This window comes from Calypte anna, chromosome 3, assembly GCF_003957555.1.
Source record: "Calypte anna isolate BGI_N300 chromosome 3, bCalAnn1_v1.p, whole genome shotgun sequence".
NCBI lineage: Eukaryota > Metazoa > Chordata > Aves > Apodiformes > Trochilidae > Calypte > Calypte anna.
This window is the reverse complement of record NC_044246.1, coordinates 24,814,738-24,840,324: the sequence shown is the minus strand read 5'-3', so window position 1 is coordinate 24,840,324 and position 25,587 is coordinate 24,814,738. Positions and strand designations below refer to the sequence as shown.

Genomic DNA, 25,587 nt, shown 5'->3' with positions numbered 1-25,587 from the left:
TGCATACATTCACTTTGACCTTCTATTTTTTGAAACATTGGATTTTTTCTGAGAGGGAAGTATTTAGGGAACTTGTTAGAATTTATCCTGAATCATTCCCTCTTTTTATGCAGAACTTGTGCAAGCAATTGCCTTTATCTTTTTTCCATGTTAATAGTTAAGAGCATTTTTTTTCTTTTTTCTGGAAAGAGAGACCATTTTCTAGAGAATTTTAGTTTTTTAATTTTTCAAAGACAGCTAGACTGCATGCAACCTTAATATTATTTATTACTGCTTTTGATTTATGTACATAGGTCCAGTCCTGAAAACAACAATATAGAATGTAAAATGTATTTGTGTATATATATAAATGGCCTAAAATGTATTTGTATGTATATTATAGCCTAAAAACTATAGAAGGACCAAAAAAGATAAAATCTTTGAAAATTTAGAAGCTGCAATCATGAAGAGTCTATATATAGTGAAAAACTTAACATGTAATAACAATTGCAGTGTGTGTTCCTCACAAAGTCCTGTTGTGTTTATGTTGAGGTAGCTAAAATTTGTAGGACTGCCTATGATATTGACATCTTAATAGCTAAGAATTTTATTGATGTATTTTTAAAACTGATTGATGTATTTTTAAAACTGATACAGGGAGATCTGTTATTTTAATGAAGAGTATATGTTATAAATGAACCTGTAACTTTTAATCCACTAACTTTGTGTTTTCAGAGTAGCGTGCTTGAATTATTACACATTTATGTTCATATTTTGATACATACAAATATTGGCTCCTATGCACATCTTTTATCATTCCATTTGTACATTTGAATTATTTGTCACATAGTTTCATTGTGGCATTTCTAGGGCAAACAGTTTTGTAAAATATGTTCGGAGAAGTTTTGTGAGTATTCCTTTCTTGCTGTCTTACTTCTTTTTACTGCAGGAGATCTGCTCCTGGACTTCCATGAAGACACTAACATGTTATGCAGCGTGATAAAACCAAGTAGAAATTAGGTATAGCACAATAAATTGGTATTAAGAAACTCATTGCTGGCCAGTTGCAGGAGGCAGCTGGTACTGTGAGTGTTAAATCATCATACATAATGAAGGTCTGACTATTGTATGGAACCAATTTTAGGTATAGGAAGTTCAGCAAATATTGTGCTGTGGTGGTTGCCAGATCACTTGCGTGCTTGCTAAATCCTATATATACAGTGCTTCCGTTTGCTGGGTTACTCATTGAGCTTTTAATAGTCAACTTAATTTTAGGTAAGGTTCGGTTTAGTAACTCTCGCAATTAGTGGAAAATATTGCCAGCATTCATCTGGTAAAGCCTATTACATATGATATGCACATGCACAGTGCATGCGGAGGTAAAAGGTAACAGATCGATTCTGCTGGATCCTGTCATGACCAGCTTTTAAGGATAAATTACAGAACCTTTTAATTATTGGGGTAACCTTCCAGAAAATTGAATCCTGACTTTGCACGCCAGGAGGAAGTTTGGTCTCCCTTGCTCACCATCACTTCCCAAGGCTGGGAGCAGGTCTGCACGCTGGGCTTCCTGGCTCCCTGTCAGGTTGGGGGCTTCATGACAGTGCCAGGGATGTGCTTAAAGCCTGTGTCAAATGAGAGGTCTTTTCAGGGCAAGGTTTTGAGCCTCGTCAAGCTTATTTGTTTTTCCTCTCTGAAAGCAGCAGAGGTACAGGAGGCAAGTCTGCTGCCTGCCTCTTTTAAGGCATTTTTATGGGTTGTTTTTATGGGTAAAGGACTACAGGTGAGAGTATTATTTTTTTTTTCTTCCCCTCATATAAAATGGAGATATGACTTCACTTAGCCAGATAGCATCCTGCAAAATGAAATACTGGGAACAATAACCATAACTAAGGATTAACCTGGAAATAAAGGGAAGGGTACAACAACCAGATGAAGCAAGAGGGTGGTTTGTTTTGTTTTGTTTTGTTTTGTTTTTTCCTAGTGAAAAGGTTAAAATGTATGTGTCTGGCTGACTCATGTGTCCCCACAGGATGGATGCCACAAGGACAGTTAGAGGTATCTTTTTCTGACAGCAGTGCTCATGCTGAACTAGGAATTCTCAGATCCATTCATACCCAAAATGCAGGTCCCTTTGACAAAATATAAGAAATTATGTATGAGAAGAGGCACAAGGGCATATGTACCTTTAAAATTGTGTCCCTCACTCAGAAGTAAATGCTGGTTACTTCTTTGTGGGGTGAAAATCAGGAGTATATATGCCAGTCCAGTCTACTGGGCTGCAAATCACTGTTTTGAAACTTTGTTGTGTTTGCAGGGTCCTGCCCTGGTTAAAAATACACTGATTTAAGTAAAGGTAATAATATTTTTTTGCCATAGAGACCTAATATAGAAAAGGTGTGACTGTTGATAGGGCCCTCTCAAGGTGGGTGAAGAAGAGGCAGCAGAGAACTCACTCTGGTTTGTAGGAGGATGTAGGTAAGTGAGGATCTTTGCATATGAAATAGTTCTCCAGCTAGATGGCAAAGCATACAGGATAAAGTCTTGGCTTTGCTGAGATCAGTGGGAATTGGTCTTGATATCACTGTAGATTCTTTCTACTCCTGCAGTGCTCGTCTCACTGGGGACAGAAACCCCTGTACAGACTTCAGCAGAATCCTCAGCATCACATTATGTTTGATCTTTACAGGAAAGATATCAATGCTAGTAATATTATGAAATAAAAAAAAAAATACTGCCAAAGACAAGTGTTTTAAAAATTTCTATTATTTATTTTGACCATATTATTTTAAATTATATCAGCATAGAAACTGAAAAGTCCGTGGGCCTTAATGCAAAGCAGGGCATGATTTTTTTGCCCAGTTTTTGCAGTTATAGGAAATTGAGGATCAAGATTTTGGATGCTAATCATAAGAGGCCTTGAAAAAGGAAAAATAGCAATACCTCCTTTGTAGGAATATTTGTTTTCTTGTAAAGTATGTGAACTCCTTGACAGAAAGGAGCCATAAGAAGTTTCAGGCAGTTATTCCTGTGTTACAGAAGTCTGTATTTAGGTTTCTGTTAGTCTCCTTTATTTATAACAACCCCCTTGAATATAATTTCTAAGATGTTCAGCTATCAGAAATGATGTGATAATGAGGATAGAGGACAGGTCATGAGTCTGCAAATATGTCTGAGTAGATGGAGAGTTTAACCTAGTAGGTGAAAGAAAGGTATACAGACTGCATTAACACTTCGAAGCATGCACCTAGTTTGCTTCATTAACTTAATTATCCCTGCTACAGATATGTTTGACAAACATATCTATAGCCCAGATACTGTTACTTTGCAGTGCAAAATTGCAGAAGGTTTCTATTTGGTTGCCGTTTGACTGAATCCTTCCTTCTGCTTTCTTGCATTACTCTTCCCAAGGACTTCCCTTGCCTCTGCTCATTTGATGAACAGAAATATACCCCTTTCTTTTCAATAGTGGAAAATATTGTAAGACGGAGAACGATGCAGCTTGATGGGATGGTTGTAAAATGATTCTCAAGCAAGTCTGATGAGCATTTAATCTTATTTTAATCAAATACTGCATGAACCAACCAAAAATAAGCCTTCCTCACTCATGAGAAATCATCCGTATTGTGATGTTAGCACTATCTCTCAGCAAGCATCTTGCATCCTCTGTGTAATACTACAGGCTTGTTTTTTTTTGAGCACCCCACTGTTGTTGACTTTCTCTACAAACAGTGTGATCTGAAATGTAAAGAGGGAGGATTACCCCAGCACTTCCCATTGCACAGAGATGCAAACCAGTGTCCTGTTCTTTGACGCTAAAATGGGCCCTGCTGTTGGCAAGCTGTGGGCTTTAATAGGCAAAGACCATGGGGAACTTTTCAGTCTTTCTGCTTCTCTAAAGTCTATGATACACAGACAGTTTTTAAACCTGGTCATTTTAAATTCTTATCCCTGGAGTCTAGCTGACAGATTGAGAGTGTGGAGGATGGAAGTGGGCTGAAAAGACAAACTGAAAACACAGAATGTAGAAATACATTAAAATGGAGCAAAACAAAAATAAAGTCAGGTGAACACAGAGAGGCTCTGTTTTACAGCTACTCAATGTGTATTCTAGATGGCCTGTGGTGAAAATCATCAGTTTAAAAAGATGATATTTCTGTCTCCTTTGAAATGAGTTTAAGCAAGCTCACTCATTAAACAGCATCTCTAATTGGAGAGAATGGAGATAAATATTTGGTATATATTTCCTTTTTATTTTAAGCAATACTTCTTTCATTGCAAACCTTTAAAAAAATTAAAATAGGTTTGACATATGGTCAGTTTACATTACCTACCTCTATTATTCAGAAGCCCAAAGGCATTGATGTATGCTAAATCTAATTTGTTCAACAAAGACTTAAAAATCAGAAATGTGGTTTCATAGGTGTAAATCTGGATATCCAGTCTTTTGGGGTGTTACTATGTGTTCCCACATTTTTAACAGGGATTAGAACTTGTTTATCAACAGAGTAGTTTTCTGATTTGAGTATGTAGGTAAACATTAATATGTTGTTGACTCACTTTGTTCTCCATACTGATTTGCAACACTAAAAGTAACACTAATTTTGAGCTATCAAAATTTTTATTTTTTCAATCTTGGCCATTTGAATTCTTTTATGAACCCCTTCTTCTGGGATAATTTCTGCAAGCTTGTCTCTTTTAGAGAAGAGGATAGACTTCCCTATTTCCAGCAGACTCTTCATGGATTTCTCTTTGTTTCCTCTATCATAATAATTTTTATTTTGTCTTGATGATAGCTATACCTATTCTTTCCATTATAGCTGGAAGTAAAAAAAAGTCTGGAGAAGATGAATTTATTGTTTGATTATTGTCTGCTTTTTTACTGTAACTGAAAAGGGGATTGACTCTTACATGAAGTAATACTTAAATATATAAGTAGTAGCTAGAGTAGCATAGATGCATCGTGAGCTGTATTACAAGGTATTAAAAGCAGTCTGTGTATAGAAAATTAAGGAAAAACTATTTCTTTTATGCATGTATGCTTCTTTCCATATCAACTATAAGAAAAGTGTGCTCATACCTGGAGGTTGTGATGTAGTCTGGAAGAAAGAGCAAATGCCTGAGAGTCAGGAGTGAGTTGCATTCTGGCTCGTTTCCAGTCTGTGCACCTTTGTAAAATATTTTGAGATTTTTGGATGAAAAGCATTATAAAAAAGCTAAGGGTTATTTTTTTCTGGTTTGTGTTACATGAATAGGGTCTGAAACTTCTAGGAGAGCCTTTTGCTATTGCACACTGCAAGCACACAGATTATGTGTTATTGGGTGGTAAAGCATACAGCAGCTACTGATGCAATAAGGAGGTGCATAAATAGCAGACATATTGAACTGTGAGGAACAACTAATTTTTTTGATTCCTCTGGGAAAGGAAAAGCTCTGACCCTCTTGATGCATTACTGTGGGGAGATGACAGCTACCCACTCTCCTACGGTTTTCCAGGTAGCTGATACTTCCTAAGTGTGCTACAATGTGTTCCTTATCCTGTTCTGCTGAAAGGCCACTGCCACTGTGTCTTCCCTAAGCAGTCACAGGAGACTAATGGGTAGCTCCAGAGCCCCATCGATGACAGATCTGTATTTATGGCTTTATTAGTACATATGCCACTTGAAAGTATAACCTCTAGGGCAGGTCTTCCAATGTGCCACCATCACAAAAGGATTTTCCCAGATGTGCAATATAATGGCTGCAGCACACCCTTCTTCTCTACACAGAAGCCCTGTACAGCAGTTCAAGCAGCACCTGCTGCCCAAATACTTATTTTGCCCTTTCCTCTGAGATGAGGGCAGCAGGCTGGATTTCTCCAGATCGGTATGGCATAGCTCACCTAGTGCAAGAAAGGTGCAATGAGGCTGGAGAACCTCACTCTAAAAAAACAATCTGTAACTGGAAGCAAAAGTTTCTAAAAGCAGATTGCTAATCTGGAAAAAATTGCATGTATTGTGTTAAAGGAAGTCTCTGTGCTGCAAATAGACGGATGTTGGGAAGAAAAATCTGAGGAATTGTCACTATATGCCTGCCCTATGACCCCCCACTGAGCATCTGCTGTTTGCCATTGTCCCAAGCAAGCCTGTAAGAGTAAGGGGCCCTCTGGTGTCACCTGGTGAGGCCATTCTAGATACAGCAGAACACAGATGCCAGTGAAAATGGATGTCTGTGTATACGTGTGGATAGCCGAGTGGACATTCACTGAGGAATATATAGCAATGGAAACATAAACTACCTCTCTTCTGGCAGTTTCTTTGGAGCTGTTTTTTTTTCTGGCAGTGTATGAAAATGCTGTTGACTACATTGGACTTGAGAGTCAAGCAAATCCAAGGAGCTTATTTCTCTCTTGTTGCTCTTTGTTCGTCTTAGGGTGTCTTCTGTAGTAAGAACTCAAACTCCTGCAGTTCTAGCCTGTATTTTTAATTCAGTGTGTATGGCCACCAGAATGCATGGGGCTTTTATTATTAATATTGTCGTTATTTTCTTGTCTTGTCCACAGCTGTAAAAATAAGGCAGGGCTGTGACAAAAAGAGATAACCTAACACCAACGCTAAATAAATAATCTCCTATTGGATCAGAAATGTAGACTGGACCTTTGCAGTTCTAATGTCTCACAGAGAGGGAATGTTACTTCCCTTCAGTGTGGATTGTGAATGTGTCACCTTTGTGCATGGTAGAATATGTTACCCTCTGACAGGGTGATTTCATTTCCTCCTTTTTAAAGGACTGTCCCATCTCTGAAGCTTAGGAGCTTCTCCAAAATATAATTTAGTTAATTTGAAAACATTATTGTCTCTGAAATATCCTTGTCTAGAGTTTCTACAAAGTCTATAGAGGCTTGATGCATTTTTTTAAATCAAGCACCTGCTTTTTTTGCCTCACTCAGTTATGCAGCAAGGTTGGTTTTACAGTACTAAGAAGTGAGCAATATATTCCATATGCCACCAAGCTTTGTAAAGAATCCTGCTGATGACAATTTCACAGCTGCTGAGAAATAGGCCAAGCCCTCCCCATGAAGTGACAGTAAGGAAAAGAATTTCTATTCCATTGGGATTGGCCATGTGTCCTCCCCAAATTCTTCCTTCTTGAATAAAAATGCTAGCACTTCGAAACCATGTAACAACAGATGGTGGCAGAAACCAATTTCCACTGTAAAGCCATTTTGTCAGGAGGTATCAAAAATGTTTTGGAATTGGGAAAATGAATTTTTGGTTGCTGGGCTACCAGCAGCCTACTAGTAACATACATGAAGCAACTGCTTAACAAACCCCAAAAGCCTGCTTGGCTCTGAAATAAATGGTTTTGACAAAATAGTTTGGAAATTAAAACCTTTATGTATGTTTGGTCTGGACTTCAGAAGTGTTCTGTGGTATGGGTGTTATAAAAATAAGGTTCTTAATTTCTGGACACTGATTGCTTGACCAACTACCAAGACAGCAGCCTTCAAAATATGCAGAATGACCTCCAGCTGAGACAAGCTTAATATAGCTCCTACTGGCCTGGTCAGGTGGAACCTTCCCTTTTGGCTCAGCCGATTTGCTGCCCACAGACCATGAAAGTCCCAGGGCTCTGGTAACATACAGGGACACAAAATTAATGCAGGAACAGTACAGGGTACTCTGCTGTTAGGTTATGTCTAGTAAGTTGTGTGAGTCTGTGAGTTGCTGGACACAGCAGGTTCCTTTGGTGATTTTTATAGCTGACCAAACATGAATCTTGAGAGAGCACTTGGAGAAATATAATGTGTTTCTTTTTAGAAGTGCACCATAGATGTCTGTCTGTGCCATAACTCTCTGAAATACACAGCAGCATGTTTTTCCCTCCAGCATTTCTGTTGCAAGTCTGAGCTTCTCATATAGTGCTCTATATTGAAAATGGTTTGAGAGACCTTCCCATAGATGTGGGACATAAACAATTCTTCTTAAGCCATCTTGTCTTATCTATTTGGTTTGTTAAAAATGTATACCAAATTATATGGTAATGTCATGTCACCAGAAACACAGAGCAGATGGAAGTATCTTTCCATATATTGATTCATTTTACTCTGATGAAAGGAATGTGTATCCTTCTGTCAAGCCTGCTAGCCTCTGGCAAAAGTTTTTACCCTCACCAAGGAGAACTTTACCAGTAATGTTCAAGCGACCATCTGATTTAAATGTACTACCAGTGGCTGGTATGGTTTGTTTCCATCAGCTGTTTGGAGTAGCCAGTCTTATTACTTACATTTGTGTAAGGTAACTTACACCAAATAGTGCTGTTCAAGGTTGAGGAGACTTCAGGGAATCAACCCCTGAGGAGGCAGATATTTAGCTTTGGATAAGGACACTGTCAGGCCCCCAGTATTGGTCCCTTGGAAGACAAATCCTGATAAGGCAAGTGCCAGGTCTCTGACGTATTTTTATATGGAAAAGTGACACTCACCACACCACAGGTTGTAAGTGATGTATTAGCTCCCCAAAATATGGTTTGCTAACCAACTGCCAGTGAATTCTTGGCAAAATACCTATAGATGCACTGTGAGGAACTGAATAGCACATACCCTCTGTGTATCTGCTTGTTGGGGTTGGTATTTGACTAGATGAGAGCTCAGTTCTTGGACTGAAAACACATGAAACTGAAGTCAATGTAATGATTAACTGACCCGCCTCCTGGATGTGACAAGTAATGAACCAGCCTAAACTTGCCTGGAGCTTTCTTTGGGACAATACCCACAGGGGAAACCCTCTTATGCTCAAGCGAAGCGTTATTAAATGGGCCCTCTATTTTCCCCAAATGCCAGCTCTTTTCTGTCTTGTCTCTAACCACCTGAGGACATATAACTGCTGATCTCAGCATTGCAGCCAACGTTTGCATCTTGGGCTTAAGTACATGATAGCAAAATCCTCAACACAGCTTTTTTTTTTTTTTTTTTTTTTTTTTGCAAAAATTGCATATGCTTTTTGTTTCTCTCATAGGTTTTGGTTTTTTGTTTTGTTTTTTTTTGGTCTGGTGTTTGTTTGTTTGTTGCTAGCATGCTCCCACAACCAGGGAAATACTTTATCTGCCCATGCTGGGATTTTTTGCATTTGCTAAACCTCTTTAACCAGCATTTGGCTCTTTCCACTTTCTTACTTTGATTTGGATGACTGCCTGAAGCACCTGCTGATGGCCTGAAGCATTCAAGCTGAAATTTTCAGTTTGTCCCCCACACGCTCTCAGACTGTTCCTTACCTGCCTTCTGGAGCACCTGCTACATGGTTTGAGCTTGAGAGCCTGGTCTTAACCCCCTGACAGCAACACCCCTCACAACACCACCTTTCCTCAGTTGTATCCTGTTCTCTCCCCTGCTGAAGGTAGCCACTGCTTCAGTTTTGCTTTGGCTTTCAAGGTAGCAGCAATGTTGTTCTACTTGTTCTAGTACTTGAGTGAGGAAAGGTCTTTCCCTCAGGTCCAAAGAAGCCAGGCAGGATGCAAAGGTAAATTAGTCATTGTCATCTTAAAAGCTTCTCAATGGCATTAACAAGCAGACTTTGTAACTTTAAAAAAAAAAAAAAAAAAAAAGTTTTATAGGGAAATTACAAAGTGAGGCAGTTTTCTGAAATCAGCTTTGCAAGTCAGTGGTGGTCACAAGCTGAATGGCAATTTGATGTTCAAGAAATGTAGGAACAGAGGACTAAAAAAGCCCTGAGAGACCCAAGGAATGCTCCACCATTTCTCCTGCTATTTCTGCATTTTGAGAATCTTTTGTGCACTTTTCCATGAGGATGCTCCTGATGCCTAAACACAGGGAAGGCTGTTAGAATTTGCTCTGTGGGCTGCATTTCATGAGAAAATGCTCCTCCCAGGCAAGGGGCAATCCTAGTGAAGGCTTTCAGATGTAACAACTTCCAGCAGGGAGTTAACTTTCCATTCTGCTCTGGGAAATATTAGCTTTTCCCAGAGTCTTGGTCTGTGCCGAGACATGATTTACATGGACCTTCCTTTTCCAAAAAGGTGTTAGAAGGATGCCATTAACAGCTACAGAGGCAGCTTACATATTGGCTTCATGCCTGGGTATTTACACCCACGTTACCTGCCAGTCCCTTTGCCATCCTCTTCCCCAACAAGCTCTATTCCCTTAATACAGCCACACTGTGCCCTCCACCCACCTTTCATGTTAGAGTGGTGTGGGGTTTCCCCCAGGAAGCCAAGCATCTCCCTACGTGCCTGGGCTGCAAACTGGGGCTTGTCCATGCCTCTGACATCTGCTCTTGCAGAACTGGGCGGGGCAAGGGATGATTTTTTTTTTTCCTCCTCGCTTTCCTTTGGTTGCCTCAAAATAACCCTAATTAATTTTGTGGAGAGTTTAGTTTGCTCCGATGATGGGATTGCTCTTTGTGCGGCTCTCTTGAATGCTATATTTAGGTATGGTTTTTGGAACACCATGTGACCCGAATCAGATAACTTCTGAACTACTAATCATGTCTTTGACTCCCTCTGTGGCTTTCAGGCATTTTACAGTTGTTTTCTTACATACAGAATGATAAGAGATACATTCATCTGCCTCTTAAAAGCTGCTGCCAGGGTTAAGAAATACTTAAGACATTGGTTTAAGCAAATTTTCATCTTATTATTTCTCCTGCAGTCATAGATTTATTGTTTCTTAGATGTTTAACTTCAGAAAACCATTCTTTACCATCTTAGTTTTTCTCAATAGATGACCCTGTTTCACCATTTTAAAGAAAGAAACAAGTTTCTTCTGTATTTGTAGATGAAAATAGGGCAGAGAGAAAAGACTAAATGCCCTTATTTCCTGCCCCACACAAACTTTCTTCCTTTGCTTGCTTGCTGGTCCATCCATGTAGATGAAAGCCATAAACACTGAGCTGAACTATTTCCCCTTGTGTTAGCTGTACTCCTTTTCTTAACAGGGGAAGTTAGTTATCTGCTTGTTTTTTTCCTGATTCTTCAAGGCATGCAGCCAGACTTGCATTCTGCTGTCACCCACTTCTGAAGGCCACCGAAGCCCTGGACCAATTCCAGGTCCCTGTGCCTCTGCATCCAGCATGGCTGGGGTCTGGGACCTTTTAAAAATATCATCTCTTTGTTGTTCATGTCCATACTGTCCACTTTCCACCTCTTGGCTACTTATGCAGGGAGCTGTGGTACTGGCATTTCTTGTTTCACCTTTTTTTTTTTTTCCCTGACCCCTTAAGGCCTTTTAATAGGTAGCTGAATCAAAAGGCTTTTTTGGCCTCCAGTCGTTGGAATGGAGCTTGATTGGCCACGTGATTATATAAAGAATAGAAAAAATTATGGGAATACTTCTAATCTTCTAATACTTCTAATACTTTAGGCAGTAGTGGACAGAGAGGAGAAGAATCCTTCCTCACTGCAATGCAAGTTTATTAAGTCTAATTATAAATAGTAGCCTTTTCTTTTTCTTTTTTTTTTTAATTCCTTCATAATTAAATCCTTTGCCCAAGTGCTAAATTTTCTCATCCTACAATAGCAGTATAAAGCAAACCAATACATACAGCAAAAATCAGCCTTGAGAAAAAGTGAGATAATTTAAAATGTGCCAAAGACTGCAATATTTGTCTATCAGAGAGATGAAAAAAGCCACATTCTTATATTTGAATCTCTGAAATGCAACTGCATCAGACTAGTTAGGGAAAATTTGTTTGAAGATATATTACGTTCCACGATCAAATGGAAAAAATGGCACCTGTCATCGTATTTAGAAAACAGCTGGGTAACATGGCCAAGTGCCACAGCCTCTTTTCACATGGCCTTTATGCTGAAACCATCCCAGCTCCATTCTCAGCAACTGGAGAAACCCTGTGCCTTTAAATGGTTACAGAAACATCTACTTAGGGGCCAGCTCTTATTGCAGCAAAGCCTGCTTCTGATGCTTCTAATTAGCAGTTAATGGATTATACTTTACTTTTATAACCAACCCAGCAGGCACTCTTCTATAGTATTTTTCAGCTATTTTTGGTAAAGATATATGCTATTGCTCTGCTCTTCATGCTTTCAGTTTGAGCCTGCAGAAAATAATAGAAATTGGTCACTGATATTATTTTAGCTCTCAAATGCTTAAAGTCTGATTAAGCATTTCCTAAATGTATTTTCTTTTATCTTATCTTAGAAAAACTGCAATGGGTTAATTGCACTATTTGCTCTAGACTTTGATGCCAAATCTCTTAAATAAATACATATTTATATATCCAGCGAAAAGCCTGTTTTGTTTTGTTTTGTTTTTTATTTACAAACACAGCTCAAATATGTATTAATTTTAGGAAAAAAAATTCCATCTGTACACAGCACAGGTACATGCAGAAGCTTAGGTGCTTCATAAGTGAAATGGGCTTGTAGAAACTAACAGCTTTTTTACTTATTTTGAACTAAAACAGGAATGAGATGAGTAGCATTAAAGATTTGCAAAGATGTATATGTGTGTGTGCATATTTATATATGCATATGCACAATATAATATACAGTTTATATGGGTCAGAACATGTGTACAGACCTGTGCACGTGCATGTGTATCTATGTTGAATAGGGAAATATGTTTATATAGGTTTTAATTGGAAGATTATACTATTTCCTCCACAGTGAATAAATTTCGGTGCCAGTTTCTAGCAGCTCACTGGGACTGCCTTTGGATGTGCTCCCTTCAGTATCCCTTGGATGTGCCACACCTCCAGGAGGACCAGGTCTCACACTGGTTAGACAGGAACAGGAGAGGGAGCTCTTCCTACACCAGCCCGGAAAGAGGAGGATGAGGTATCCAAGCCAGGGAGGAAAGGGGGAGTAACCACCACCTTTGGGTGAGATGTGCCCTCAGCTCCCACTTGCTGGGATCCCTTCACAAGTGGAGAACTGGGCTTCTCCATCTCTCCCATCTGCAAGACATGGAAAAAAGGGTTTGGCTCAACTGATGAGCAATTCCAGGTTATATCCATGGCTTGCAGCAAGGGGAGCTCTCCTGGCGTGTTTGTAGCACTGCATCTGCAACCTGGTATGGTTGTGTTTGTTGAAGGATGTGAGGGCCAAAGTGCTGTTCAGAATAAATGCGGAAATTTCTATTATTTTTTGCACAACAAATACTAAAAATAAAAGGAAGAGCAGAAAAATGAAGGGTTGGATAGTGGTTGTTATGTGAAATAGCTGCCTCAGCGTGATGGCACAAAGAAAGCTAACTCTCTATCCTGTTTTTTTGAGGAGGATGGGTTTGGGCTTTTTGTCTATCACATAACATCCCAGTAGAGGAGAAGAAAGCTGGGTGGGGGCCAAAAAGCTGTTGTTCCTCTATCCTTCACAGCCCCTGCCTGTGCTGTTGATGGGGAGCAGAAGGATGTCTACTGAGCAGGGCAGTCCCATCTTGGTCCTGTAGTAAGTCATTGCTGTTTAATCCATTTCCCATTCTAGCTTTTTCAGGACAGTGCAGCAAAAGACTGTCCCTTGCTTGAAGAGAGGCTGCAGCCAAGCCTCTCTGAAATTACTTCATGTTTTCTCACTTTTAATCAGCCAAAGCTGTTCTGACGTGCTCAAATGTGCTGTTATATTTTCCTTAAGAAATGTGAAGATCAAGAGATTCCAATATTAACTTTTTTTTCCCCCTAAGAAGAGAACTATCTCCCACTGAGTGTAATAAGGGCTCTGCTTTCTCCCAGAGCTTCTGCAGAGGGCAAACTCCATCTTTTTGCCTGCACTGTCTCATCATAGTGCATTATAAATGCAGTCTGGGGTACAATGATTGCAGGAGCAGCCTTCCTCCAACCTCTAAGATGCTGGTCAAAGTTTGGGGCTCCTCAGAGCTGCATTTCTGACCTCCCCACCAGAGCGGTGAAAGTAGGACTGAGACACCAGCTGTTCAGTGACAGTATCCCAAGATTATCCCAAGATCTGTATCAGTTAGAGCTCTGCAATGACTTTTGGCCTTCCCAATTTCACCACTTGGGAGTTTGTGCCAGTGCAGTGTAAGCCAAGCTTTGAAGTAGTTGAGGTTATCAAGGAGAACTTAATCCAGAGGAATATGGTTCTTCCAGGCATATTCTATGGTTTGAATAGTCAGAAGGTCAGCATGGGAAGTTCCCCATAAAAGCTGAACTTTGATGCTGGTAGTCAAGACAAATTCAGAAGTTTTGGCAACTATTTTTTTAAAAATCTTTTTATTTAGATGGAATGCAGGAGGCCTGTGAATAGGGTATTCTTAGATTGCACATTCAAATATATGGTACCCTAGTATGACAGCAAATTCTAATTCTTCTAAAATCCTTTTTTTTACTTTAAAGAAACGTACTGCTACTCATAGTAGAAAGTGTGATGAAGAACAGTATGCCACTGTGCACAGAAATTTTGCTCTTGTGGCTAAATTAAGCATCACTGGTTGCTCTCATTTAATGAACCCTTTTGGAAGTTCTTTTTTTAAAGCTAGCGGATTGGATTTCTAATTTTAACTTTTATGGTTTATAATTAGAAACATTTCCAAACTTGTTTACAAACACCTGCACTTGACAGCATGTGTCTGCAATTTTAGAAGGTCTCAGTTGTCACTTCCAGTGAGGGTTGAGAGGGCATCTAAGTTCTTTGTGTTGGTACAGTTAGTTTCAGGACACTGGAACAAAAGTTCATTTTTTAAAATCAGGTTTAAAATATGTGATGTTTTGTGAGAGGGTTGCATACACCTGATCAGCAAATATGTCTTTGACTAGTTGTGGATTATTTCAAAGACAGAAGGATTGTCTGTTAGTGGTCATTTGGAACAAGGCTCAAATTGGCACCCAAAGGAGAAATTCCAGGAACTAATTTTAGCAGTTTGGTCTCTCAATTGGAGAAGATGGTTTACAAGTTTATCTCTTCTTCAACCATACTACTTTCTTGCCAGCTGTCCTTCAGAAGTTATTCAGAACGAGTTTGAAATTAATTTGGAATAAATCATTAGACTAGAGCAGAACAGAGTAGAGTATTTCAGTTGGAAGGAACCTCCAAAAATCATCTAGTCCAACTGTCTGACCAATACAGGTGTGAATTGTCAACATGCCTCTTAATCATGGACAGGTTTGGTGCACTGATTACCTCTCTAGGAAGCCTGTTCCAGCATTTGACCACACTCTGGGTAAAGAAATGCTTCCTAGTGTACAGACTTTGAGACATTCCCTTGCTTTTTTTAGTACAAAGTTAGAAGTAAGTTGCTGAACACACAGTAAAGTAACAGAGCTTGTTTCCTCTCAGTCTTGAGTGGGACACGGTTGTTACACAAGTCTGCATACAACTGGCTTGTGAGGGGGTGAACATCATACTGTGTTACTCATTGCTCAAATAAATAACCACAATAGAGGTAATCAAAATACTTTATTTTAAGAAATCCATTGGCTCCTGTATATGCCCTTTACACCTGATTTTTAGCTGCATCACATAGGTTAACAATGTTGCTTATCAGTTTCTAGCAGAATAGGAAAGACTGTACTAAAAATTGATGCTTTGTGGAAGGGTGGCAGGAGGAACCCTGCAACTACGCTTCAAGGATACAGCTGAACCAGAGGCAGTCAAAGCAGACTTAAGGAGTTGTGGCATAAGGTGTCCTATTGATTGCTATATGCTCTTGTTGTTACTAATTAGTATGAAAAACTCTGGTTAATTAGACCAGCCTGTTTGGCTGTTGTGTCCTCTACTGGGACCTATCGTCAACCTGAGAGAAACTCCAATATAGGAGAGGATGAGGAAGCTGCACAATGTTTCATTTATTTAATTATTTGTTTATTTTATTTTCTTCTGTTTTGCTTTCAAAAAAAGCATGAACCTTGATCCAGATAAGGAATCTGTGGTAGTGTCAAAGGACTGTGTCCTTAGAGGTGCTTACTCTCTATGAGTTTCTCTGAGAGTTGATATAAGTGGAATCAGGCACCTAAATACCTTTGTGTATGGATGTTCTTTTGAAGCTAAGCCTGTAGTCTGCAGTCTCTTGTGCTTGACCTCTTTGCAGTGCACACAGAAAATACTGATTGGGGGGCCTCTTCCAAAGCAATTTCTTTTAAGTAAACAGATAATTAAATAAGGCAGGTTAGAAGAGCTAGTTTTTTCCATCTGTAAAACAGTTGTGCCTCATAGCTGTATTTCTGAATTTCTTTAAGGCAGTATGATTTTATCAGGAATTCACTTTTTACGACAAACAGCTTTATTTTTTTTTTTAATATCCTTCTTAAACAAGGAAGTTAGCCAAAATTATGATATGACTTAGCTAGCTAATCCCCAGCATAATTTCTTAGCAAGTACAGCTGCAATTAATAAATTGTGCTGTAACCACATTAGGCTGTTACCATCTCTGAAAATAGCTTCAAAGACAGTTTACCAGCTCCAGTGTCATCAGGGTCCCAGCTTATCAGAGATAGAAACACCTGACATTTTAGAAATTCCTCATGTTTCAAAATGACCATAGAAATTAGACTCAAGTAAAGTTCAATACCACTTCTTACTTAAATAGAAACTCCTTTTTTATTGTGACTGCTATCTGGAGGTAGGACTTTTCTAACTGATGTACTGATGTAGCTTCCTGCCAGTGTTTTCAGTTTTCCTCTATTTTTGTTTGCTTATGTCAGCTCTGTGCCCACTTTCCTAAGTGTTAATATGCAGAAATGCTTCCTAAAGGTTAGGGTAGGCTCAAATGCAAGAACTATACACGTGTAGAAAGATCCACGTATCCAGCACTACCTTGAAAACATGTGAAAATCTCTTTGATGTCAGATGGACCGTGAAGTTAGTGACAAGTAACATGATGTACAGATAAATAACAGATGTACATGATAAATAAGGAAAACCTTTATGGAATATCTGTAGTTATCTAACCTGTGTAAGCCTTTGGTGTGAATCTTTGGGTGAAGTGGAGTGTATGGTGTATGCATGAAGCAATCTGTTTTTAGGGTAATCTCAGTTTCTTCAGGGAACTGACATGGGAAAATATCTCTTTTGGTGAATTACGAGGAATATTGTCTTCCTCAGAAAGTGGTAATTAAAATAAATGGAGGAGTTATGGAAAGGAGAAAGGGCTTCAGAGTTCTATTTCTGTTCTTACAATAGCTCTCACTTCAGGTAAAGCTTTTACCCCTCACAAAGGATTCCTTGGTGTGATTTAGTAATTTGAGCCACAGCATGCAGGGTATACCAGTGTGATTTAAGAACTGAATTCATATCCAGGTAGCTAGGAATGTCATGGTATGCCATATACCATCATATACCATGAAAGGGGAGGCTCTGGGAGTCAATATTTGGTTGCAGTTAGAAATGAACCATGCTTGTATATTGCCAAAGGCAGTGAATGCAGGTTCCCAATCTGTGAAGTCCCGGTGCTGAAGTTACGGTTGCGTTCCAGGGGCTGGAACACATTGCTGGCCCCTGAGATGCAGGTCCTTTGCCCACTTCTGCCATAGTGCATAGCTATAAACCAGTTTTTAAAAGCCCACAAATAAATGTAAAACATGCATTTTCCACAGAAATAATGAAGGTCAAGTGGACTGTGACTCTTACTATGGCCTATTGCAAATAGCTTAAATTTTTGCATCTTTTTTTTTACTGTTGCGTATGATTCATATGAGCAGCTGTTTGATATTTCTGAAATAACGCCTTGCCATAAAAATATGTGGTTTTCCCTCTTGAAGAAACTGTCATGTGCTAGCTGTACCCCAACTGAAGGGACCTAGAGCAAATATGTGTGAAGAGAAACTGCCTCGGGATAACCTGCCTTGGTTTAGGGGACAGTTAATGATAAATTTATTTTCATGACCTGTCTGCCAAATATTTGTACACTAATTAGGTCCTATTTTAAGGGCAGAGCATGTGAGCTTGATAGAAACCCCTTGCACAGGATGGGAAGAGCAAGGGGATTTTTTTCCCTGGTGAGTGGAAAACAGCATCACCTAAATGTGTGCATTATTTCTGAGTTGTGTATGAATCTCATGGCTTACATGGAGGCACTTCTGAAATTGGCTCATGGGAGAAGCTGTAGCCAGCTATGGTGCTCAGGAGTAGAGCATCAGGGAAGAAAATTAACTGACTCAAAGCAGAGTCATAGTTTTTAACTTTATATACTGTCTTTTGCAATATAGTAGAAAATTACCTTTATGACTAGTGGCAGGACCAGTTGTATAAGTAATCCAGTCATGGGGCTGGTTGGTATCTCGCTTTTCACTTGAACCTCTCTGCGATGCAGGTCTTGGAGGAGTGAGTGCCTGGTGCAGTCTCTGCCTGGCTCCTTGGTAAGTCATTTAAGTCTATCTTTCTATACAGTTGCTTTCCAAACTGCTGAGCAAAAATAAGGAAAAATTTCAGAGTGCTTTAAGAGAGAGCTGCTAATCAATTTTTCTTATTATTTTATGCCCTGTGATTTTTACACCACCCCCACCAGCTGGTTAATCATGCAAAAGCTGAACACTTCATTAGCCAGAACATGTTTGCCCATGGGCATTTCTGTAGTAAATTAGTTCTTTCTATTTATACAGGTAAGTCATGGCCAAAAGTCTTTAAGGTGCCAAAGGTAAGGGTTCGAATTAATTCTTTTACTGAGTTTTCAAGAGAACTAGGTTTAACTTTGCGCACTGTTGATTTGAAATTGCTTTTGAATTAAAGTTAGCATGGAGAAAAGAGCATTCTCAGGCTGTTCTAGAATACATTGTGTCTTTCTGGATCTCAAAATCAGCCTATGTAGAACAGCCTGCCTTAAAAAAAAAACCCAAACCGCATGTCTGCACCCACCCGAATGTGCATATATATACATGCACATGTAATATACACACACAGTATCTACATGCAGAGACTCTGCTTTTTTGAGTGGCATGTGGCATATTGACCAGTGTTTTTCCTTTCTTACTTTGTGCCTTTTAAACTATTAATTGAAAATATGTGGTTTGTAGAGGCTTTTTCCCCTCAAATCAAGCAGTGCCCTCTGAAAGCCTAGTTTAGCTCAACAATGAATTTAGCTTTTGGGCTTTGGCCATTGCAATATTGTTTGAATGCCACCATTTCCTGCAATCAATGTAATTTTATGTCTACTTAGAATAGAAAGTCAAGATGGTGATTGCCTTAATTTAACTCAGCGTTGTATTCATTAAGGAGCTGATCCCGAATCTCTTTCAGATCAAAGTCTGTCTTGATTTCAGTGGAACTTCTCAGCACACAAGGTGTGTGGTAGCCTTCTAAAATGTTGTCATTGTGACTAGTGAATAAAAACTAAATGTGTTGCTAAATTTAGGCTGTTGCTCATGTCAGCTTCCTTTTCTAAATGACGGTAAGTGCATTCCATAAATAGTATGCCTCTTATGTTGTCATATCTCTTTGGCTTGCTTTGCAGTATTTTACAGGATATTTGCAAATGAATTTTGTGTTCAGTAGGCAGGGGATGAAAATAGCACTACTCATTGGGGCTCCAGTAACCTGCAGCTAATGAGGAACCATTTCAAGGGCTGGGCAAGTGTAGTTCAGATTATCCTGTGTGCCAGGCTGCTATGCTCCCGCTCAGGCTCGCACCGTGCCGTGCTCTCACTGCCATCCGGAGGGACAGAGTCCGCTGTCACACTGCTGGCACTCCTGCACAGACTTTTGTTGGTTAAGTTTTCTATGCTTCGGTTGCCTTTTTGGAAGGTAGGAGAGAAGAGAGAGAGAGAAAGAGAGAGAGAGAGAGAGAGAGAGAGAGAGAGAGAGAGTGCACGCGCACGCGTAGGTAGGTGACAGTGCTCTTGACCTCCATAGTCAAGTGTTTTGAAATGTAATGAAATACTCTACAAACACTGTACTTGTGCTTGCTGGTTGATAGCATTGTTGCTTGTAGAAAAGGGTACTACATGATGACAGTAAAGGTGGTCCAGACTGGCCCTTAATTAATTTTATTTTCAAAATCTATATTAGTGACTGTCATGAGGGCACCTGGGCACTATACATCAATAAAACAATCAATTTAAAAAATGTGTAGACCAGAACTCTCTGTTCACTAACAAAACTCCTGTTCCCTGTTATGACTAAAGGTCAGTCCAAGGCTGGCCAAGCAAGCAGGACTGGCATTTCTGTGCCTCGGTGCTTGCCAGACACAGCTCTGGCGGAACACCACCGGCAGCAGCTTCCAGATGCCCGCGGTCCCTGCGGAGAATGTCTTGCTGTTGGCCGACGACTTGTTAACCCCCTGCAAGTCTCAGATTGGTTTCAGGACTGATGGGAAAGGTGGAGAAAGACTAGGTCAGAGGCCAGTCCCAATTAAAAATGTGGCTTTGTCAGCTGCAAGCAGCCCATTGAAGTGCAGGAGACAGGGACTTGGTGGAGCTGTGCTGCTGGAGGAGGGAGAGAGGGGAAGAGACCTCCTGAAGAACAGGCTAGAGATCTCTTAACTGAAGAAACTCTATTGATGATAAATGTTACATTATGCAAGCTTAGCAGATTCTCTAGGAATATAATGCTTCCCAGTTTTTTCTTAACATGTGTTAATATTTTATGATACCTGTGCATTAAGGGACAGTTCCTACAATGTCTAAGTGAGTTTGGGCTGCTAAATTGCCTTCATGGACTTTTAAAGAACACTGACAGTTGCTATAGATTAGCTGAGTTCCCAATCTCAGTTAATGTGCTGGTGATATAAAATCAGCTTGTTTCTGTTTTTCAAGCATTAGGTGAGTGTACATAATTAAATCAAACGTTGTTGCAAAGCTGCATTTTATTTATTTGTATCAGTGTATTTGGGGCAATAGTCCCACTTTAATATTTATTTAATTGTGCAAACAATACTGAAACTAGGAACTTCTGGACACCGATGTAATTTTTTAAAGATGAAATTATAATATATTTTGGTATCTTGAAATTCAATTGAACTCAAGCTGAGCTTAAAAATCCAAGATCTGATTCAGGAGAATTCAGTCCCATCTGGCCGGTGGGTAGCAGGTGTGCAGTGTAAGTCTATCTGTGTGTGTGTTTGGGAAGGAGGTGATTGCAGGCAATGCAACATTTCTCTTTTGCTTTAAAGCTTTAATTCCAGTTTCATGCTGTGGTCTGAGGTTTCTACAGCTTAAGTTCTTGCATAACTACCAATATCTACTGTTGGTCTCAACTTTTAGATGACATCTAGAAGCAAGTATGTGTACAGATTTATGGAGAAATACGGTTTCCAAGTCTTACATTTTTTATTTGGTTTATGATTACACCCAATACTCTTTGTATGGGAGAGTATGTTTTTACAAATTAATACATACATGTTTCTTGAGGACTAATTAAAAAAGGTTTCATTGCGGCATTTGGTATTAAGATCTTTTTGAGAGTTGTTGCATGTTCCCACAGCAATATAGAGAAGGTTTGTTTCATTTATTTTTATAAAAGAAAAGAAGATGTAACATGGAATTTCCATTTTCAATGCAGAATATTGTTGTACATTTTTGTATTACTGTGATTATAATGATAGATTTTTTTTTTTAAATCTTTAAACGTGTTTTGGCAATCAATTGGCTACTTCAAACAAGTCTATTTTATACCTTGTAACCTTCAGCAACTTGCCCCAGCCATTCCTGTTTTCCTCTTTCTCCTTCCCTGTCTTCATCTTTTGATCATCTATTTCCAGTTGCCCTCTGCTTGGGAGCTTTTTACTTAGGAGGTTTAAAAACCTGCTTTTCCTTTTAGCATTAGCTATCAAGTCAGCTCCCTTTTACACTCCTATCAACTCTCCCTCTTCCTCATATTTCCTGGTTTTTTATTTGTCTTCACTGCTATACAACTTTGTGCTGGAAAGTCTTTTGGCATGCATTTGGTTCTTATGGGAGTTGACATGCAAAGCACCACTTAGTAAGAAAATCAGTAAGCAAGCAGTCATAGTTCTTTTTCAAGTTTTTAACTTCACACTACTATAGTAGATGACTCTTTACTGTGTTTCACAGGGTCTTTTTCATGGTGAACTGACTTAATTTCCAACTTAAGAATGGAGCTGGTGCTGTGTTGCCAAGGGAAGTTTATCTGGTTTGACAGACAGAATGATAAGCATTTCTCTGGACACCCCTGTAAAGATGTCCCTTTTATTCGTTTGCTTTATGAAGTTAAATGGAAGAGGTCACCCCCTTTGATGGAGCGGATTCTTTTTTTCTAGCAATAGGGCTTTGCACGAAAACATTTTTTATTGAGCAAGTCATCCATACTGCACCGTAGGCTGTTTGAGTGTAACAGTATGTTACAGTCTGCAAAGTTAATGCAGTTAATATTCAACTGAACTTTTGGGGGGTTGCTAATCCCTTAGGCGGGCTTAGCAGAAAGGGCAAACATATTTATAGCACTTTGAATCAGACTGCAGCAAGCGAGTATGTGTTATACCGTGCAAATGTTATACAATTTCAGGAAAGCTCAGTGCATGATCATCTTTTAATAGTACATAAATTGGTGATGTATCTCATCTGTAAGCAACAGAGTGGTTGATTCAGTGGACAACAGGTCTGTTAAAATGACACCCATTGAAAGGTCTTGAGATTCTTCTTCTGGTGATAAATTCTGCAAGTTCTAAACAGTTTTATGGGCTGTTTAATTAGGAGCTAACTGTATTCTTTAATCTCTGTCATTTGTATTATTCTCTAATAGGATTTCATTGGACTTTGTCACATAGCTGACTATGACTGAGTGTGTGCAGGACTGTCAATAGCCTTTACCATGTAGACCATGGTTTCTTACTATCTTTGTAGAAAGCAAGATGATCATTCCTGAATGGTCTTTCCTCCAGAGTAGCAGTCTGCTGTCGTAAGAGCCATGGGTGATTGGGCAGAAGAAATGAGCATTAAGTCATTTAGGTTAGATATTAGAAAGAATTTCTTTATGGAGAGAGTGATCCGGCATTGGAATGGGCTGCCCAGGGAAGTAGTGGATTCTCCGTCCCTGGAGTTATTTAAAAAGAGACTGGATGTGACACTCAGTGCCATGGTCTGGTAACTGCAACGGTGGTAAAAGGGTTGGACTCGATGATCTCTGAGGTCCCTTCCAACCCAGCCAATTCTATGATTCTATGATTCTATGATTCTATGATTCTATGATTCTATGAAGTCATGAGACTGTCCGAAAAAGGGAGTCACATTTCTCTGAGACAGAAACTCTCCGTGTTTATGTTACTGGCAAAACTTGCATTGAGTGTAAGGTTTTCTGGAAAAGCAAATGAAGGCCCTGTAATGCTACCAACCTATCAGGAGACAGACAAAGAGAAAAGTAGTTTTAGATTTTCCACGGAATTTGTTTGTGTAGAGTTTTAGTCTAATAAATAAGCGGTCCATCCATACAGGCCTGGCAAAAACGGTCTTTTTGTTCTAACTATGTTTTTTGATATATTTTACATTTTGGCTACTTCCATTTTTTCTAGGTCCTAAATATTGGAATGAGTGACTACATCACAGATCTTGACCTAAAAAAGGGCTCAAGTACCTGAATTTTGCACGTACTCAAGTAATATGTTGATTTGCCACCTTACCTGCACCCACTCCTTTCTTTTTCTTTTTGCTCTCTGTAAATCACATGAGCCATGCATAATCCTTCAGGAAAATATGTCCTGCATAATAATTAATGGGTCAGAATTGTTAGTAAAAATGGGTCTGTTTTGATCCGTATTTTTGAATCTTTCTATTTATTTATTTTCAGTTATAAATAAAATTACTTAATACCAGACTATGTTCAAATTATGTATGGGAGTTGTTTATACCTGAATTATGAGAGAATTAGCTATTTATTATAGTTATATGCAAAAGCTCAGATTCCAGAATATATTAACATAATAGTTCAAAAGGGTGTCCCAAGGAAAGATGGAAACTGAAGAATTTGGGCTAATGAGGTTGAGAGACAGTTGGTCTGTAATGGATGCACAGGGATAATGGGGCTGACACTGATGTGGGTTCCTTTAAAGGTTCCTCATTTTGAATGTCCTCAACTTGTCATTGGATCAACTTGCAGGTAAATCCTAAGAAAGATTAAGCCATATGTCTCGATATCTATAATGAGTCTGTAACATTCATGTCATTTTATTAAACAGTAAATGCAGACATGGATATCAAAGTCTTGACTTCACAGTGTGCTGTTGAAGGTGTGCTGGAGCTTAGCCACACATCCTGCAGCCATCTTGGAGCTTAGAAATCAATGAAACCACCTGCAGTTTTATGGGGAAAACAAAGAGTTAACACTCCAATGATGTTAACTGTGATAAAAGGTATGTGTGTGTGTTGTTGTGCTGTACTCTTACATTTATGAGCTCTTTTTATAGTAGCATTCCCAGCAGCATTCCCAGGAGCAGTCCAGCTCCAATCAGGACTGGTATGCCATTGTGCGAGGTGTCGTTCTAATTCATGTGTAAATGTGGAGTGGTTGCTGCCCTGAGGTTATTACAGTGAAATTACAAACAGGCTAAAAAATGGTAGGAGGTGTGGAGGAGAAGGGCATCTGCAGTGAGGTGCGCTTGTCTCATCAGGGTTGCAGCACATACAGCCTGATACCAAATGATGGACATTTCATTTAGTTACAAGTCTGCTGCCTTCAAAACAATTAGACTTACTGGTTTTCATCTGTGTCTTATTTATTTAAGCAGAAATGTGGAAACTATGAAATTAATCACTCTTGAGATCCTTCTAGATCCTCCTGTTCTGTCTGTAGCAATGACCAACCCCGGGTGCCTCAAGGAAAGTTGTAAGAGCTTCACAATGGGCAGACATGGGATAATCTTCTCTCTACACAGTCTCATCCTAATCTTTAATTATTAGGGATTAATTTAAGCTTTGAAGCACGATGTTTAAATATATATTTGTTGTTCTTCCTCCTGCACTGTCAACCTTGTTTAAAGTACGAAATATCCTCCCAGGCCTCCGATCTGAGCTGTTTGTTGGGCAATCCTACCTGCTTCTTGGTGTGCTTCCCAGATTTGCAGCTTGGGAACTACCATGGTGGCTTTATTTCCTCTGATGTCAAAAGGCACTGGGAGGTCCTCTTCCACAGGGAGGTGGGTGAAGGCAGAAGCATGTCATAGTCTGGCTGTGCCCCTATCACTGTATGTCAAAACTGTGGTGCTACGACTGGATCTCACCCCTTTCTTTGAATATTTCAGTGGCTAATTTGCAGTGAAGGACAATAGGAAATAACCGTAAATAAATCTGGGAACCTTTGTATTAATTTCTTTCATTGGCTGTGTACATATGAGCAGCTTGCCATTTGCATATGTGAATCTTGTCATAACAATTTCGGGAAGTGATTTGTTAATAATCAAGTTCTCAGAACAGCTCTAAATCAGTAATTTATGTAGGTCTGGATAAAGCAAGCCTTCCGCCTGCCTATTTTGTGGAGCATATTTGGCAGGTTTCAAGCTAGCGTGAAAACTAGCCATCAGAATAAAATTTAGGACAGCTGGGATGCTTTGCAGTGAAGACTTTTGGCTCCACAGATCAAATAATCACAATAGCAGCTCAATTTAGCCTTTGGCTGGATAGGTTTGGCAGGGCACAATGAAAAATAATTATTTCATGGCCTGCTTATTTGTCCCTTAACAAATAAACTCTCTGACCTATGCAGGCTTATGTAAATATGCTGCCGTATGTGGGGTTGTAGAACACTGTCGTGTCCCCATTTGGAAAT

The 25,587-nt window shown here is 39.4% G+C and overlaps 1 protein-coding gene across 17 annotated transcripts in view; it reads left to right on the top strand.

The window, feature by feature from the left end:
* The window catches only part of ESRRG (estrogen related receptor gamma), a 401,340-nt gene that overhangs the window by 35,531 nt on the left and 340,222 nt on the right, over positions 1 to 25,587 (top strand). For 3 of the 17 annotated variants that reach the window (XM_030448182.1, XM_030448180.1, XM_030448173.1), the window contains exon 2: positions 18,191 to 18,236. The exons of 11 other annotated variants lie outside the window; for them this stretch is intronic. The gene's annotated coding sequence lies outside the window, so the exon portion shown is untranslated. Of the gene's footprint in view, positions 1 to 18,190; positions 18,237 to 18,479; positions 18,515 to 25,587 lie in introns of those variants that run through there. 3 more of the 17 variants (XM_030448181.1, XM_030448175.1, XM_030448186.1) reach the window with 2 other exon arrangements.